At 35.2% G+C, this 19,646-nt stretch overlaps 1 pseudogene; it reads right to left on the reverse strand.

The window, feature by feature from the left end:
- Window positions 1–1,231: 1,231 nt before the first annotated feature.
- LOC149991736 (small nucleolar RNA SNORA48) lies at window positions 1,232–1,375 on the reverse strand (annotated as a pseudogene).
- Window positions 1,376–19,646: the final 18,271 nt, after the last annotated feature.

Consider the following 19,646-nt stretch of genomic DNA (forward strand, 5'->3'; position numbering starts at 1 on the left):
AATCCATACATCTTCTGTCATCCAGTCCCCCCCAACCCCCTCCCCTTTGACAGTTGTCAGTCTGTTCCCTGTATCCATGCCTCTATTTCTATTTTGTTCATTAGTTTATTTTGTTCATAAGATTCCACATATAAGTGAGATCATATGGTACTTGTCTTTCTCTAACTGGCTTATTTCACTTAGTGTGATCATCTCCATGTCCATCCATCCAGGTCCATCCATGTTGTCACAAAAGGTAATATCTCCTTGTTTTTATGGCTGAGTAGTATTCCACTGGGTAAATGCATCACAGCCTTTTCATCTCATCTACTGATGGGCACTTGGGCTGTTTCCAGATTTTGGCTATTTTAAATAATGTTGCAATGAACATAGCTATAAAGTTTTCTCAAAAACTTAAAAACTGAATTGCCTTTTGACTCAGTGATACCATTTCTAGGAATACATCCTAAGGAACCCGAAACACCAACCCGAAACGCCCTTCTTTCTTATATCCTTATAAACTTAGAATGTGCTTTCAAAAAAATAATCAGTCATGACTTGTTTCAAATTCATTTTTCTTCATTCCTTTTTTGTAGCACCCCCAAAATCCTCTGAGATTCAGTACCTTTAGGTTTGCATTTGAAAATCTCAATAGCCCATGCCTCAACCTCTGCAACTTTTATTTCTTTGCATCCTTCATTTTTTCTGCTTTCTTTGGTCTCTTTTCCAGATGCTAGTGCTTCATGTCTTTAAAATGCAACTAGATTTTTCAACTCAGATCATCCCTCTGGATCTTTCTTCAACAAAGACTTATAGAGCCTGCTGGGATTAGTACAGAAGACATTTTAATAAAACAGGACAGGCTCAAGACTTTTTACTAGGGCTGCATCTGAAGAGGGTATGGAAACCCTTACAGGAAAAATCATTGTTGGGAAAACGGAGTTAGAGTTCTATGAAAAAAGGGAGGAAAATTGAGCCCCCAAGTCAAGGAAATAGAAAGTATTCAAAAAAGGTAACATATAAATAAAGTTTTAACATAAGGAAGGTAGCAGAAAATATTACTTTAAAAAGTTCTATGCAATGCTGAAATAGGAATTGAAAACACAACATTCAGTAAAAAAATTATTTGGCCCAGAAGGAGAAAGTGTACACACACACACACACACACACATATGTATATATAAATACCCTTATATATGGGTGGGGTTTAATGATACATAAAATATTCCCACATGAGTTATATTCTTTTTTTTTATGTGCCCCAAGCATGAAACAGCTGGCCACAAACACAGGCATTAAGCCAGGAAGAACTAAGAACTGTATGTCTGCTTTGCCCCTGACTGATATAAGAGCAACACCACCAATCAGATGTTTCTTTACCCATGGGCAATGGGTATGAGTTATATTTTTAATATAAAGTAGGTTAGTGCCCTCAGCCACAAAGAACACCAAAATAAAACCGTTTCACAATTATGAGACCTCTATGTAATCCAATCCAAGAATGAACTTATGCTCTGTTAGATTTCAAAAAAATTTTTTTAATTAATTCTTAAACTGAAAGCTGAAATCAAATTGTATCCTAGTGATTGAGTGCTTTGTTTGTACATAAACTTTAATTTTTATTAAATGTCAATATGTATGGCATATTATTTTTACTCTAGGACTCATTCAAAACAATAATCCATTTGTTTAAAATATCTTTCCTAACACTTAAAATAAATCTCTCTCAATTCTAATATAACAACAGCCATCCATTTGCTAAAATAAATATTTTCCTAAACAAAATAAATTCTTCAACCACTATAAAAGACACCAATCTGTTAGGGCAATGCATCATCGTAATGATAAATAAATTACTGTCCTTGGTAAATTCAATGAACATTTAAAAAGAGGACTGAAGCCAAATAGGAATTACTAATAGAGATAAAGCAGGAAGTTAGCAATGTCCTTCTAAATTGAATATGTTCCTTTAATAGGCATATCAGCCTTCCATGTTTTTAAGGAAGATACATTAGGCACCACTCAATACTCTAAGGGAAAACCTTTGAGTTTTATAAAATATAATTTGTCATACCTAGTTTTATTGTGAATATTTTTCATGAAGTGTTAACATCATGCTTTAAAATAATCACAACAATAAAATAAAGTATATTAGTCCGTCAACACACATTTATTCAGCAACTGCAATGTGTAAGGCCTTGTCAAAGTCTATTTATTCTAGATCTCAAGTCTGAATGAAGTTTGTTCTGTTTACCTCCAAATAAGTTCTTCATAATGTTTTAGAATGTCAAAAACTCTTAGGTTGGTAATCAAGAGAATTTCTCCTTTTTAAAATTTGTTACTGAAGTATATCAAAATACATGAAAGGATATATTTCATAAGTTTGCATCTCAATAAATCTTTACCAAGTTGCAACTATAGGAACAACACCCACATTAAGAAACAGAGCATTACATACATCTAAGAAGCTCCTTAGTTCCCCTTCCGGTCATTTCACCTCCCCGAATAACCATTATCCTTCTTCTAACAGAATAGGTAAGCTTTTCCCTGATTTTTCATTTTATGTAATAGAATCATACATGGGCTCTTTTGTTATTGGCTTCTTCAAATATTGTCTGTGGAATCCATCCACATGGTTGCATTTAGTTATAGAGTATTCATTTTCATTGCTGTATAGTATTCCTTTATGAACATTTTTCTATGTAGTCTTCTTTTTCGGAAATTTGAGTGGTTTAAGTTTGAGGATATTGTAAGTAGTGGTGATAGAAATAGTGTTGTGTATATAACTTGGTGAATATATATTGAGTATATGACTAGGAGTGGAATTGCTAGGTCATATATTCTTATTAATTTGTAAATATATTTTCAAAATTGAAAAATGGGAAAAACCCAAAGTATTAAAAAACCATTTAAAATCCCTCCTTTCAAAACATAAAAAAAGAACTCAGAAGGATGTAACTGTACCCTATTTCTTACCATATTTAGCAATCTGCTATGTATTTATCTAAACTTTTCCTCTGCTACGTAGAATTAATAAAGGCAGAACAACCACTACAAGTGATAGTCAGGAGTGAAACTGTGCCATATGTTGAGAGAATGTTAATTTGCATTTTTTAAATACCTCATCAACAATGTACTGGCAATATTTCTGACCATATCATAGTAATTGTACTGAGAAGCATACAACACAAGATTGGAAGGCTGTTGCCGTCTTTACCAGTGGATAGTCAACAGCTCAAGAACTGAGTTTACAGACATTTTAAGATACTTTCAATGATCTCATAATTTGAATTGCACTCAATTGTGATCACTGATGGATATAGCAAGGTTTTACAACTTCACAGGTCTTTATCAAACAAGTATCTGAATGAAAGCATGTCTGATTCAAATTCCAGAACAAGCACATCACAAAAAAAAAAAAAAAATACCTTAAATTCATCATCTTTCATTTTCTCAGTTTGCATCCATTTTCAAAGTTTTTAAAAAAACATTTAAATCGAAATACTTGGCACTGTCTCTTCATAGAAAAACATAGATCCATTGTAATAATGAAAGCCTTAAAAAACAAACCCACTTTCTTTTCTCATAGGTAATTAAATATTTTTAAATATTCCTACCACTTTAAATATGGACTGACTTCATCATCCTCCCACTATTTAAATCTTGTGTAATCGGTAGCTCTTCTTTGAACCTCACTTAGTTCTCTTATTCCCCTCTACTCCTCATTTCTTCTACTCTGAAATTTGTTGAAGTTTTTAAATATTATAAGAAAATAGAAAATATCTTACTTTTTAATTTTAGACCAAACTACAGATATTTTGAAGCATCTTTGTGTTTTAGAGAAGTTATTATAGAGTACAAATGGTTAATTCCTCCAAAGTGACCTTAAAAGTGTCTCATTGTCTAAGATTTTGTGTCTCCTTCTCCTGAATTACCTGCACATACAAATCTTACTTTATATTCAAATTTATTGAGTCCTTACATATGCCACATCTTATCCCAAGTTCTTTCTATGTATAACCTCATTTAGCATTCACCCCCCACCAAAAAAAAGAAAGAAAGGTATAAAATAAATAATATTATTACTGTGGTTGAAATTATTTAATGAATAAAGAAAAAATGTATAGTGAGGTTAAGTAACTTTGCTAAGATCATGCATTAACAAACTGATCCCACACAGAGTGAAAACATTCACCTGCTCAACCACCATGCCCTCTTGTCTCCCAGATGAGGTCTGTCTGGAAAAAGTCTGGCCATTGTTAATATAATGAGAACGGTTTGTGCAACATCAATGTAGCTTGGCAGCTAAGGACAGTGGACTGGAATGCACATGCGTGAACAATGATGACTTCACTGTACTAGTCAGTGGAGGCAGTAGATGCCATTGAGTGGGCATGTGTACTGTGTGGTTGTCGCATTCAAAATGTCTGAGTGAATAGAGCAATGAATCTGCATCAAATTTTGTGTGAAGCTTGAACGTTGCTCCATGGAAACTATTTGAATGATTCAGAAGGCCGCAGCTATGGACAACCGATGCTCAGCAGCTTCATCATGACAATGTGCTTGCTCATGCATCATGTCTTGTGCAGAGATTTTTGGTGAAACATCAAATCACCCAGGTGACTTAGTCCTCCTACAGCCCAGATTTGGCGCCCTGCGACTTCTGGCTTTTCCCAAAATTAAAATCACCTTTAAAAGGGATGAGATTTCAGAGGTCTAATTGACATATAACATTATATTAGTTTCAGGTGTATAACATAATAATTTGATATTTGTATATATTGTGATGTAATCACCACAACAGGTCTAGATAACATCTGTCACCAGTTACAATTTTTTTCTTGTGATAAGGATTATTAAGATCTACCTTCTTAGCAACTTTCAAATATACAATACAGTATTAACTATAGTCAACATGCTGTGCATTACTTCCCCTTTAATTTATTTACTTTATAATATTTAAAATCATACAAGCAGCCTAAATTGCAATTCAGAGGTGGGAAATTCTTTTTCTTTTATTTTTATTTTTCAACAACAATGTCCCAATGGTTAGAGAGCCAGTGTGTTCAGAAGAGAATCTAAAAAGGAGATGGCTCAAGAAGTGAGGAATTTCCTTTTCTTCATAAATGTAGCAATAGATAAGTTCATATGGGTTTAGGTGTAGGCCACGTAAAATAGGCTGATACTATACCTTTTCTACTGCAAAGGGGACATTACTAGCATACCATCTCTAGGCACACATATCTCTAAGACACACATCAAACACATCTCAAGACACACACCTATCTACTACTATATATTCCACCAAAAACCCGAGCAACCTGGTTGACTTCTCTCTTGGTTGTTCTTGAAGCGGTAAGGAAAGGCATGACCCAGTCCACTTCTACTCTCTTGTACACAAGCCTCTTATTAACCAGAGCACACTGCTCTAGAGGTAGTACCCAAATGAAGTTAGAAACAATGAGAAAATTGGATTAATTTGTTCACAAGGGCATTAAACATAGCCCTGAAATCATGAGAAACTATTAACATGAAAGCTAGTAAAACATTGAAAAAGAAATCAAATGAAAGCTTTTAAAATTGGAATGGCTATAGATTTTACTCATAATCAAAATGGTGGTCTATTTCTAAGATGCTTATTTAATCCTGATAGTTTAATGTCCCCAAAACAGCATACAAAAGACAGTAAAATAGAATATAATCCCCAACTATGTATATGATTATGTGTTTATGTATGTGTACCTTAGAAAGGTCATTTTAGGATTATAATATGCATCACATAAACTTTAGGCTGAAAGTTATTTCTACAGATATTTAAATTATTCAATGGAAGTTCTTATAAAAAGAATTGTGTAATCAAAAGCAATTCTTGCTGTTTATATTAAAATGCTTGTTAGGCTTCTATATGAGTTTTCTGGGGGCATTTTTTATTTGTTTCCTGGTAAAATATCTGTATGAAAAACTATCACATTGTACAGATATGTGTTTCACAAATGTAAAGAAAGTATAATGAGAGAGTAGGAAAATAAAATAAATAAGATCATGTGCAATATGCATTCAGTGGCTTCAAAATTATCTGATTGAAAAGGTAATATATATAGAAAGCTTTACTATTTTTCTTTCTTTCCCCTTTTTACTTACTTATTTATTTATTTATTTATTTATCTATCTATTTATTTATTTATTTTTGGTTCATTTTATTGAACTTCCTTTCCCTGGATTTGAGTGCCAGGATCCCTATCCCAATCCCTTTGGGTGGTAAAGGTTGGTGATCACAGCACAGCACAGCTGTCTCCAAATTAATCACCCTCAAAAAGCAATTCAACCTTCCATAAATCCAAACATTTCATACTCTTAAAGTGGATGAATCAATCATTAAACATATTCTTGGTTATTCCCTTTGAAAACTTTTATCTGGATTATCATAGCCATTGGAATGTGCCTTCTATGCAAGATACCTTGTATCTTGGTGTGTTGGTTGAAACTTCTGACCTAATACTCTTTCACATATATTTGTACACATTATTGTAAACTACCACTACATAGAGAAACCATTATTTTTATCCCCATTGCTAGGAAATACCTATCTACCCACATATTTACCATTTGGAAAGTTCTTCATTCTTTCCTATAGATCTGAACTTCCATCTGTTATCATTTTCCATCTGCCTGAAGAAACTTTCTTTTGCCTTTCTTGTAGCACAGGTCTGCTGGCAAAACTTATCTTGCTTTTCCTTTATGTGAAAATGTGTTCATTTTTGCTTCATTACTGATGGATACTTATTGCTGAGTATAGAATTCTGGGTTTTCTTTTTTTTATTTTTAGCATTTTAAAGATATTCTGTTTTTGAGCTTCATTGTTACTGATTAGGAGCCAGCAGTCATTAGAATTGTTTTCCTGTACACAATGTGTCATGTCTCTCAGCTTACTTTCAGAATGTTTTCTTCACCTTTGGTTTTCAGTGGTTTAGCTATGATGGAACTCAATATAACTTTTCTTGGATTTATTTTCCTTGGGGCTTTCTGAGATTCTTGATGCTGTAAATTTCTTTCACCAAATTGAGAAAATTTCAGCCATTATTTCTTAAAATATCTTCTTCTGCTCCACTTTTTCTCTTCTCTCCTTCTGAAATTCCAATTACATGATGTTTGATATTTTCATATTATTCCTCAGGCCATTGAGACTGTTAATTTTTTAAAACTTTTCTCTTTGTTCTTCAAGTTGTATTGAATATAATTTCTATTAATCTATCTTTGAGTTCATAGATTGTTTTTTTCTATCCTTTTCATTCTGTGCTAATCCTACTCAGTGAATATTTTTATTACAGATACTGTCTTTTCCCATTCTATAATGATTATTTTTATGGTTTCTATTTCCTTGTTAAGATTTTTTATTTTCCATTCATAATAAGCATAATTATAGTAGTTTCTTTAAAATCCTTGTCTGATATTTCCAACTTCTGAGTTTTCTTAGAGTTCAAACTCTGATAATTGTCTTTTACACAGAAAGCTTTAAAAACTTGTTGCATACACTCCATAATAACTAAGCTAAGCTAAAATTATTCACTTTTTCAATAGAAAATTCTGGGAAAAATTTAATCATGTCATCTTTCTTCTTCTTTGTTGGTATGCATGTGCATTGTGTTAAATTTCAAATTTGCAGGAGAGTACATCTCCCACTTAGGAGCACTGTTAAAGTGGCACTAATGACTTCCTTTTTAATGAATTACTGGTACAATAATATTAATAATTATAAAAAGCAGAATGAAACAGTGCCCACTCAATAGACACACACACACACACACACACACACGTACATGCCCCAGTACATTCCACCAAAACTCCTAGCAACAGTAGTGGCAGGTCTCCCAGAATTATGGTGTCTGGTTCAGGTCACTGTGGTTAACATACCTCTATTTCTACCACATAGTAGTAGAGGTCCACATACCCATCATTCTATTCTACACCCTAGTCTTTAGAGTAGATGTGCGATAGGCTTTCTTTCTGGCCTAGATGGATTTCACCCAACAAATCTGAAAAAGTATCTACTTTAATTTACCAAGTAAATGTTCCCTGCATCTTACCTTCAAATCTCATGTCCCACTTACATTCCAGAGTTCAGAGGTGGCTTGACCAGCAGTTATGGTCTGCCATCAGATAATTTCTAGAGGGCTAAATACTGTTCGTAAAAATAATAATAGCTAATGTTCATTAGTAATTTATACCTGCCAAACACTTTGTTAAGTGTTTCACACGTTTTATTAACCAGATTCTAAGAAAAGAGTGAATACAGTAACTTCTCACTTATCCTTGTCAGTAGTTTCTTGGAAACTTTAAGCAAAACAACGTAGGTAATAATACCAATTTTGCTATAAGCTAATTGATATAAACAAGAATAATAACTATGCGTGGGGTGAGGTAAGTACTTGGAATATTGGGCAGACCACTTTGTAAAGTATATGAATGACTAACCACTAGGCTGTACACCTAAAACTAATAAAAAGTATTATTGAATCTAAACTGTAATTGAAAAAAAAGTGACTGATATGAAAAAATGTTAAGTTCTTAAGGCACATTTCTGGTCCCTAAAGAACATCACCAAACTTCTAAATAAAGACCCAAAACACTTATAATATACACAGTGGACTACTACTCAGACATTAGAAAAGATGAAATACTGCCATTTGCAACAATATGCATGGATCTCGAAAATATGCTAAATGAAACAAACCAGACAGAAAAAGTTAAAAATCATGATTTCACTCATATGTAAGATATAAAATTGAAAGCAACAACTGAACAAACAAGAAAAACAAACAAACAAAAACTTATAGACACAGACAGCAGTGTGCTGCTTACCAGAGAGATGGGGTAAGAGAGTACTTAAGGGTAAAGGAGGCCAAATATATGGTGATGGAAGAAGATTTGAATCTGGGTTGTGGGCACATAATGTGATGTACAGATGATGTATCATAGAATGGTACACTTGAAACCTATATAATCTTATAATGTCAGTGCAGTAAATTTAATTTTTAAAAAGCATTGAAATAATTGTGAGCGACATGTATATTTGAGAAAAACAAAAACAAGATAATTCTTTTCCAACTCCCTTATTCCAGTTCAGGTTCAGGGTTGTGGGTGGCTGGAGCCTCTTGCAGCAGCTCAAGGCGCAAGGTGGGCACTCACCCTGGACAGGATGCCCTCCCGTCACAGGGCGCACTCACACCCACAGCCATGCCCACTCACACTGGGATAATGTAGACATGTCAGTTCACCACACATGCACACCTTTGGGATGTGGGAAGAAATCAGAGTACCCAGAGAAAACTCATGCAGACATAGGAGAAAACGTGCAAACTCTACCCAGGAATCTACTTTTTTTCTTCATCAACATTATAATGAAATGACAAGGACCTGCTATACTTTATTCAAAATCACACAGATAATAAAGGTGGAGCTAGAATTCAAACTCCCTGTGTGTCCAAATGCAACTGCAGATATACTGGCTGTGACTTCATTTCTGATGGCCTAAGACTAAACAGAATATACTGGGGATAATGCAGAAAACTTTAGAATCACAGAATACCCTAGGACCTAATCAGTCACTAGAGACTTCAAATAAGGTATCTTAAACTAAGCTTCCATAACACGGCATGAGTAAGAAGTTATAAACTCAGACAAGGACCTGTATCTGACCAGCATGAGGGACACTTAATTAGCCTTAACAAACAACATGTCTAGCATGTTACTTACCAGTCACGTGATGATCGCACTTAGTTCTAGTCTCAATCATGAGTTTAATGCATGTCTGTGTGAAGTCAGGCAGCGAGGTCTTCTTAGACCATTCTAGACGTTCAGCTCACTGATATTCCTCTTATGTGTAAGTATTTAGAATATCTATTATTGATACAAGTTCAAGATTCACATCACTCAGTTGTCTAACTTTAATCTCTGTGAAATCAAACTTCAATCTTTGTGAAATCTTTGTAATATCCAGGCTAATTTCAAAAAGCACCAAAGATAAAGTTTTTGTATATTACAGGAAAATCCCTTCTTATTTTACCTAGAAAAATACATTCCATATAAAAAACACTACTAAAAAATAATTTAATATGCTTTGGGAGCTGTCTTGAAGGTGATGGGATATTGAAGAAATGGCTCAATAAATTGTTCCCCATCTCTGAAACTGCACCTCAATAGCTGAAGCTGTGCTTTGTCATTAATTGTGCCATCATCACAGATACCAGAGTAGCAATCAGGTGTGCTTTGTGAAAGTAGATTCAATTATGCACCTACAGAAAGTTTTCAGTCATAGCACAGAAATGCCGCTTAATGCAGGTAAATGTTAAACACTATACAGTAGAATTAGATAGTAGGTTAGAAAACTTTCTTACAGGTGAGCAAGTCTAAAACGTCTGGAAACTTTTCTACTGCACACTTCTCACAAAATATAAATGTATCATAGATGTCAGCAAGAAAAGTCAATTTTATTTTTCTACAGCTTCACCATCATATGTGTTAAAAGCCCATTGCCAAGACTAGAGATTTGTTGCTATTCAACTCATTTCCCAGGTGTTCTAACAAGGAACGTTACTCGTGGTTTAGCTCTTGCGAAAACGTAATCACTTAATCTTCTACCAGGTTCTGAGAAGACACAAAATAAATAATGCTCTACTTAACAACAAGGGGAAAGTTAATGAAAAGGTTAGGGAAGGGAAAGACAAAGAGCAGGACCTCACAGAGAAAAAAAGAGTTGCATTTCTTACATTTAGTCCTGATATATCATGGAAACAAATGATGCAACTCCCATGAGCTGCATGCAAATCAGAGCATTAATCTCTAGCAAAATGGTTTATGTTATAGGAACCCACAAACAGATTTCCTTCCCCTGCAGTAAATCAAATATGGTGGGTACTTTCTGTTTGACTGATGAGTACGCATGTCACTGGCAGGAGGGCAGTGACATATGGAAGAACAATAAATATTTTTTCTGACAATTCAGCAGCCCTGTTCTGTGACATGAAAGGAAGATAGAAGACCTCAGGAGAAAATGCAAGCCTGTCTTTATTAGCTGTCGTGCCACTGGCAAGGCGGCAGCTCTGAGGTGATTTGGTGTCCTGTGGTGGAACTTACACATTTTGTCTTAATAAACGAATAGCCTGAAAGCAGAGAGTCAATACTTTTCTCAGACCAGCGTTGGCATTTTCCTTCCAATTATGGCATTCTTGCAAAAACTTAGATTTCCTGTAATGACAGTGATTCGGGGCCTCTTTTGATTCTGTGACCCAGTGCCCAACCAAATCTTGTGAAAGTTTTTGTTCTTTGTCCTCCTGTACAATGCAGTCTATGTGCTTTCTGTCTGCATAATTTCCCATTTCTAGTGGGAGGAAAATCAGGGACAAATGAGTTAGAATGTATTGCTATAATCCATGTCCAAGAGGCTTTTAGGTATTTGATTCTAAAACACTGTGGCACCCATTCAGCACAGTTATTGATGGCTACTATGATTCCCTGTAATAGGTAAAATTCAGTAGGTATTAAAACGGACACACGAGTTGTTATCAACTTGACTTACGCAGCTTCTAATTCCTTTCAAACATGTGCTGTCCCTCCTGAAAGTCAAGTGTTGAGTGGACCAGCACATGGTTCAAAATGTATCTCAGCCAACTCTGGTGCCAGGGCCCCAGTAGAGTGGGTATAAAAATTAACATGGTCCAACCACATTTTGTGGGCCAGAACTGGAAAGACAGAGATCTGGGTCTGCCACAGATGACAGCTCCAACCAGAGCCAGTCATTTTCAGGGTTGCCAGGAAATCACTCATACAGATGTATATGGCAAGCCAGCAATAAGAGACAGGCAAGATGTCCATTTTGAGATCCAAGAAAAAGAAGTTTGGCAAATATGGATGCCATATCATGGCAATAGCAATGGAAGGAAGGCTCTTTGGTCATGTTTCTTAGTAACCTCATTTGCTTGCTGCAAACCTTTATTCCAGTCTCCTGATTGCACTGAAGAGAAATGAACAAATCTGGCTTGGCCTCACATTCATTTAAAATCTGATACTACAAATGAAGAAAAATACAGTTCAATATTTTTTGAAAGTCAAGAAATTGACATTAAAGTTTTCTTCTTCCACTAATTATTTTTATTACCTTGCATAAAATACTTTTCCACTTGTAAATGTTTATTTATAATGTCTTGGTTGTGCAAAATTAAACTGACAGTGGTTCTAGATCTTAAATTCTTTCTAATTCTACTAGTTATTGATCAGAAACATTTACAGCCACATCTTTCAATTTCATTGTTGTGTTATACTCACAATTCATAATAAATGAAACATTCATGTTTATCAATTGTTATGCAGTCTCAGTTTTACAAAAGATATTCTGAGACTGAAATTTAACATAAATTGCAAGCAATATACCTAATATTCAAATATTTAAATAACTATAAATTTAAAAAAATAAACTTAATATATAAAAGTTATAAGACTTGACAGAACAGATAAACCTAAAGAGGTAACTCAGGTTAACATGTTTCATTCATGTATTCATACATTCACTCAACAGCCATTTACCGAACAAATAGCATGGGCTAGAAACTATACCAAATGACTGAAGATACAACAGTGAATAAGAATGACACAGGTCTTGTCTTCAGAGCCCCCATTTTTTGGGGGGGACTGAAATCAGGTAGGGAATACTAATATTGTTATGTATTTATAAATGCCTTCTATAGAATAGTCTCTTTCTTTAGGAATCCTTCAGTCTAGCTGGAAGAAGATGTTAAACAAATAATTACATGAATACTTTCACCCATGACAAGTGTTACAAAGGAGAAGTGCAAAGAGAAGGGAGAAAATAATCCAGTAGAAATAAACCCACTCTGGGGATCAAAGAATGTTTTTCTTTACTTGCTTTGTTTTGTCTTTACTTTTTTTTAAATTTTAAATCACAGTTGACATTCAATATTATATTAGTTTTATTAGTTTCAGGCATACAGCACAGTGGTTAGACATTTATATAACTTTCAAAGTGTTCCCCCTTGATAAGTCCAGTAAACCCACCTGGCACCATACATAGTCATTACAATATTATTGACTCTATTCCCTGGTCTGTGCTTTACATCCTGAAGCAGCTTTTCCAAAGAAGTGATTTCATCCTATGAGATGAAAGAGGAAAATCTGTTTCTGAAAAGTGAGAAAAGGGAGCAAAGGGAAGGAAGAATGTTGCACATGGGGAGTATGTGAGAAAGCCTGAGGCAGAACGGGTTGTGGAACACTGGAAGAACTGAAAAGCTCAAACTAAGTTTGCTGGAAAGGAAATGAGAGCTAGAATGGCACACAGACCTCTCCTACAACTAGTCAAAATAACATTTTCTTGGAAAAACCTTCTTTTTGAATATTATCTGCTTAGTATGATACTGAGAGGGAAATCACATGGGTTGTGCAAACATTACCTCGATGTTTTGGGCAGTTCTAGCAATTCATTGAAAGACATCACATGCTAAAGAGCAAACACAAGTCTACATTCCTGGCCCAGACTCTGACTCACGCATTTTATTTTTCCTCATGCAAAGGCTTAATCAGGCCAACTGAACACAATAAAGAATTCTACTTATTTTTTATGAGTCATCTTGAATAATAATAAATTATTCACAGACGTAAGGGAAATAAATTATACTCTCAGACAGTGCATCATGAATATATATACCCTTTATATAAACAAACTATTTGTAGGATTTAGCCTAAAATTTACTGAGATAATCCAAGGTTTTAGCTTCTCAACAGGATACCAGCAAATCTGGATTCATTGATGAGCCTGGGCTCCATCATAGTAGCAGGTGCCTCTAGATCATTCTATTTTCTAGCAAGTCCTGAAACCTTAACTGCTGTGGCATGAATTTACAACTGTTCCTTACATGAAGTTTATGCAGCCATAAATTGATGAGGAAAAGAGTGCACCTTAAGTGTAAACATTTCTCTCCCAGGTTTTTAAGCTTCCCATTGCAATTCCATTAAGTCTAGCTATATTTCCACTTCTTTGCTCTCAGAGTTGTTCTTCTGATTCATCCCTCTCAAACACTGGTAAGTGTATGAAGCAAATAAATTTGCTCATTTATTTTTGTGCAGTATAATGTCACACTGTATAAACAATAGGTTCTCATTCCAATTCTGCCTCTAACACTGTTTTCATTCTTTACCTTTTTCCGCAAAATCTGGGGCAGAAAGTTCAGACTTCAAACAAGTAATAAACTCAATCTAACATATATTTTGGATTTGGCCTGTAAACTTTGGGAATATTATTTTTTCTGCCTTTTATTTTCCTATTTTCAGAAAGATTAGATGAAAAAAATAAAACTTAATTTACATCCCTTATATAACACCATATTAAAATTGAAGTTTAAACCAAGACATCAATGCACAATAAATGTCAAAGTGTTGTATCAGATGACCACATGCAGAAATTACAAGTGAAAGAGAAGTACCTTTCAACTCTTGGAACCATAGGAAAAACTCAAAAAACGACTAATGTCTGGTTTCTATACTCAGGAATTCTTACTACAGGGGTGTGGCCTAGGAATTGAGAAATTTTTTAAAGCTATCTAAGAGACTCTAATGTTCAGAACCACTATTTTAGCTAATAGTAATGATTTGGAGAACATTAAGGGGTTGTACTTTCCAGATAATTAAACACTATAGTTGTTCAATAAATATTTGTTGGATTAAATTAATAATGTGATGCTTCATATCCTTAAGCCTAGTGAAATAATAACATAAGAATTATGTTTAAACTATTGAAATAGGGGTTTAAATATCCCTCAGCCAATACTACTTACAGACTTGCTAAGTATAAAATCAGCTGTCTTTATGAAGTCTATTCCCATAGAGACTCCAAAGCCATAGCTAATTCTGTTATATTCTGAATCATAATACTGTAGGTTTATAAAAGTTTAGATTGGTTATAATTTGATCATGTTTACAAATTTTTATTAATGTCTACAAACAGTATTTTTGAAGTAAATGTCATTTGGAAGCTCCATTTCCAAAATAGCTCTTATTAAATTTGTGGATGTTAAGTTAGAGAAGTAAGGGGTATTTTTCTGAGAGAGATCACAAAATAACAGTTACAAGCCAGAATTTGGGAAATAATTTTAGGTTGTTAGAAATCCCTATCACCTGACTGGTTCTAGAAAAATGAGTTAAGTCCATTTCCCTTCAAGCCTTCTACAACTTTCTGGGCATACCCCTCCAGTGTGTGTCTGTGTGTACGTGTGCACATGTATTTTACTGTCACCTTTCTCACTGTGGCACAACCAGACTTCTTATGTAAACTCTTTTTGCTTCCTTTCTACTTAATACCAGTCAATTTGATTTGTTTCTTATAATATTGACACCTTGAAAACTTTACTCCGAGATATGTTGTATGGTAATAAGGTTAAGGGCAGACACAGCAGCAGCATATTAACAAGAAAGATATTATATATGTCGTCGTCGTCGGCAGCCGTCCATCTCGAGAGACGATGGTGTAGCTTCTTAAGAGTCTATCTGCACCGCCGAGAATGGCTGTGCAGTCCGACTCGGGAGTGACACGGTATCTGTCTCCTCCCGTGTTGAATCGACATCTTGCGATGACGCTGGAGTGTCCTCTCCAGCGAAGCTGAAGCTACAGAGCCTGGGCAGGGTGATATGGAGGGTCTGCTGTTGCCCATGCAGCAGACCCCCCCTCTCTTCGCAGCTGAAGTGTCCAAGGGAAAGACGGAGTCGATACAGCTTGGCTTCAGGTGCGCCGCAGGAGTTGCCGGTGTTGACTACAACGTCAAACCGCGTTAGGGACTCCGGCTCCGGATTTTCTGTCGGGGTTTACTCCCTTAGCCTTTCCCCTGAAGAGGTATGCCGCAAGGCAGCGGAGGTTTTTTGGAGTCAGAGTTTTCCTTCTCTGATGTGCCCTGACTGGAAGATCGAACCAGCGACACATAGCTCACAGGCCGACGCTCAATCCACTGAGCCAAACCAGCCAGGGTCATTATATATGTATATATGTGCATATATGTATATATACACACAAAGGTATGTAAACACAAACATATATGTATAAATATAACTGTCATGTAGCAGTTTTGCTAGACAAATTTTGGATAGTTGTACTTTTTCATACCCAGTAAGGATATCAGTTCTTTTGATGGTCCTTCTGCTTGTAATATTACGATATCTCATCACTAGGCTCTCAATTCTCAGAGAACAGAGGGCTTTTGAGTCTCATATCTTATTTGAAGGAACAGTTGATTTATGCTATTATTAACTGATTCTTACTTCTCAATGAGGGTACTAAATACTTGCTTAGTTGGTTGATATTTGATAAGACTGTACACACTATTTAATGATACTGGCTAAAGAGCAGTAAAAGACCTCAGTTTCTACCTCGGTTGAGATATGTGTATATAGCATTATGTTAAGAAAGTCCTAAAATTGCATCTCACAAAATTATTATGTTTCTACTGAAGTGATAACACAGTATTGTAGAAAAACCTAAATATAAGGGTGAGAAAGCACTACATTGTAAATTGCTTGGTGCAAATATCACTATAACATTTTTAAAAATTATTTATGTAAAGCCTCTATTTTCTGCATCCACCTCTCCATAGCCCAGCTTATTCATAAATAAGGGTTAGGGCAAGGGCTAGCTAAAGAATGTTTTTCTCCATCCACAGTCCTCCTAGGATTCAGAAGGAGTGGCATGCTCCTAGAATCTGGGCACAGCTAATATTGACTATATGGAAAGGGTTGAAGAGTTGAGAGGGAATGAGCCTATTGATTCTAGAGCTTCCATCCCAATTTGCCTGACAGAACTGGTCAGGCAAACTGCAGAAACTCCTGAAGCCAAGCTCAATAATGTCCATGGGGATAGCTTAGTTAAGCAAAAGTGTAGTCAACCAATAGAAGAATAGTCCTCTATAAGGAGGAAGCAATTACTCTATAATTAAGCAATTCTAATATCAAATGCTGATGCTAGCACTTACTAATAATTTAAGTCCTTTAAGCCTCAGGTTATCATTAGCAAAATAGAGAGGAGCTTCCGAGGTGACTGAGAGGTATTTAGTCAGGTTAGACTGTTATCAGCAAACAGTTACAGGATATTTACTATATTTCAGGTATAACACAAGGGCTGTGATGATGAAGGTAAAAAGGCAGACCCTGCACTCCAGAGGCTTTAGAGGTGGTAGGGATACAGACTTATAAATCATTATAATAGAATGTGGTAATTAGTTTAATTACAATGTATAGTGGGAGGAGAGGGGAAAAAAGTCTGAAAAAGCCTAAAAGAATCAAGGAACTCATCACAAGGATTATAACCTTGAATTGAGACTTTAAGGATTCAGATACACACTTATGAGAAATAATAACTTAAGAATGACATTCTTGACAGAGAGAGCAACGGTGTAAATGACATGAAGGGGTAAAAGCACTCTTAGGTGACAGGTTTGTAGCAAGAGGATATTAACAAGCAATTATAGAAAATTCAGTTGACCAGGTAGGCAAGAGCCAGAGAATGAAGATAATGGTTTGTCATGCCAAGACATTTTGTTGTTTTTTCCCCCTAAAAGTTACGAGAAGCCAATAACATATTTTGAGTAAAGAGCGCATGTTGAGGGTGTTGTGGAAAGATCACTCTCCAGATCTTGATGGACTGAGGAAGGGTAAAATTAAAGAAGAGAGAACAGTGAAGACATATCCTAGGGTAGGATCTGGTGAGAGTTGTGGCAGTAGGGGTGGAGACAAAATTAATATATCAAGATTTTTTTTTTATGGAGCAGAGTGAATACATGTGTGGCTAAGTTGGATAAGGGAGTTGGGGAGATCTAGAAGGATGTCTGGGTTTGGGACTTGGACAACTGAATGGGTAGTAGCTGTTAGTCATTAATATAAGAAATTTCAAAAGAAGTCTATGGGATAGCATAATGATGATAACCTTCCAGAACATGAGGTATCCATGACACATTCATTTGGAAACAGAAAGCAGCTGGATAAGAGCCTGGCAAAAGGAGATGGTCAAGAAGTTGTAGTTTACCTTTCTTTCCACCAAGAACAATTGTCATTAAGCTACTGAATACATGTAATGAAAACATTTAAGCAACATTCATTTTAATAATGGATTCTTTCTGACAGATTTTGAAGATGTTCTCTTCATCTAGACAATCCTGCCTGCCCAATCCTTCTGGCTTTTTTCATCCTTCCAGTCTTGGTCTGAATATCTCCAAAGACAGGCCTTCTATAGCCATGGTAAGAAATAGTCTCTCTCCCAACTTAGTTCATATCACATCTTCCTATTAATCATATTTATCAAAAAAATTATCAATTTTCAAATAAATAATTCAGTTTATTTGCTTATTAGTTTATGTGGCTTTTCCATTTGATTTCATTCTAAGGTCTACATTGAATACATGAACAAATGAATACATGAATCAAATCAGCAGAGTCTGTTTAACTTTGAAATTAACTATCTGATTTGTGGATATAAACACTCCTTTGTCTGTTCAGGTTACAGGCCTACCTCAGAGATGTTATGAGTTTGGTTCCAGACACTGCAATAAAGCAAATATCGCAATAAAGTGAGTCACATAATTTTTTTGGTTTTCCAGTTATATTTACACCATACTGTAGTCTACTAAGTATGCAACAGCATTATGTCTGAAAAACTAATGTACATATCTTAATTTAAAAATATTTTATTGCTAAAAAATGCTCACCATTATCTGAGCATGTTGGAAAAAGGATGCCACAGAGGCAGGGCTCAAGGCAGGGTTGCCACAAACCTTTACTTTGTAAAAAACATGCAATCTACAAAGCACAACAAAATGAGGTATGTCTGTACGTACGTTTGCAAAACTCAAAGTGCTTTCAGTTTTTGCGTATTTTACTTCTTTACATCTCTGAATAAGGCACAAAAAGAAGATAAAGTTCATAAAACACAAAATTATGAAAGTCTCTTTCACATATAATAATGAGTGCCTACGGTTTGTGTACCACACCAAGACAAATGTGTTGATGATTAGAACCCTAACAAAAATTATGAGCCAGCAAGGAGATATCTCCACAATACCAGCAGCCAGTTTAATGTGTCTAGAGCAGTGCAAATCAAGAAAACCTTACTTGAGTATCTATTATAGGCAAACCAGTGTGCCATTCTTGGCAGGTGATAAAAAATGATTAAAAGCACGGTACCTTCCTTAAATGAATTTACAATTTAGTAATGAGGATGAGGAAATTACAAATAACTGAGCTATATGGGAGAATGTAAAGCTAGCTATGAGACATGTTGAAACACAGCACCACCAGAAGTCATAAAAGTCCTTTCCCAAGTCAGTAGTTTGCTTTCTTAAAATACGGTGGCATCACTTCTAATTCAAGCATAGACGAGGTAACAAACCAGAGAGTAGGGGAGTAATGCATGTCATGGGAATTTGATACAATCCTTGGAAATATACAACACAGAGTGGAATACGATCACAGGATCAGAAACCACAAAATTGGTTCATAGCTTTTAGTGCGTGTTTGAAATCCATCTTTTCTTCATCAAATTTTGTGACTTTTTAAAGTGACTATGTGAAAGCGGTTTGGACAAAATGTAACAGTGACTTAAAAAGATATTTTTAAATAAATCTGTA

This window comes from Furipterus horrens, unplaced genomic scaffold, assembly GCF_987537825.1.
Source record: "Furipterus horrens unplaced genomic scaffold, mFurHor1.1.pri manual_scaffold_17, whole genome shotgun sequence".
Classification (NCBI taxonomy): Eukaryota; Metazoa; Chordata; class Mammalia; order Chiroptera; family Furipteridae; genus Furipterus; species Furipterus horrens.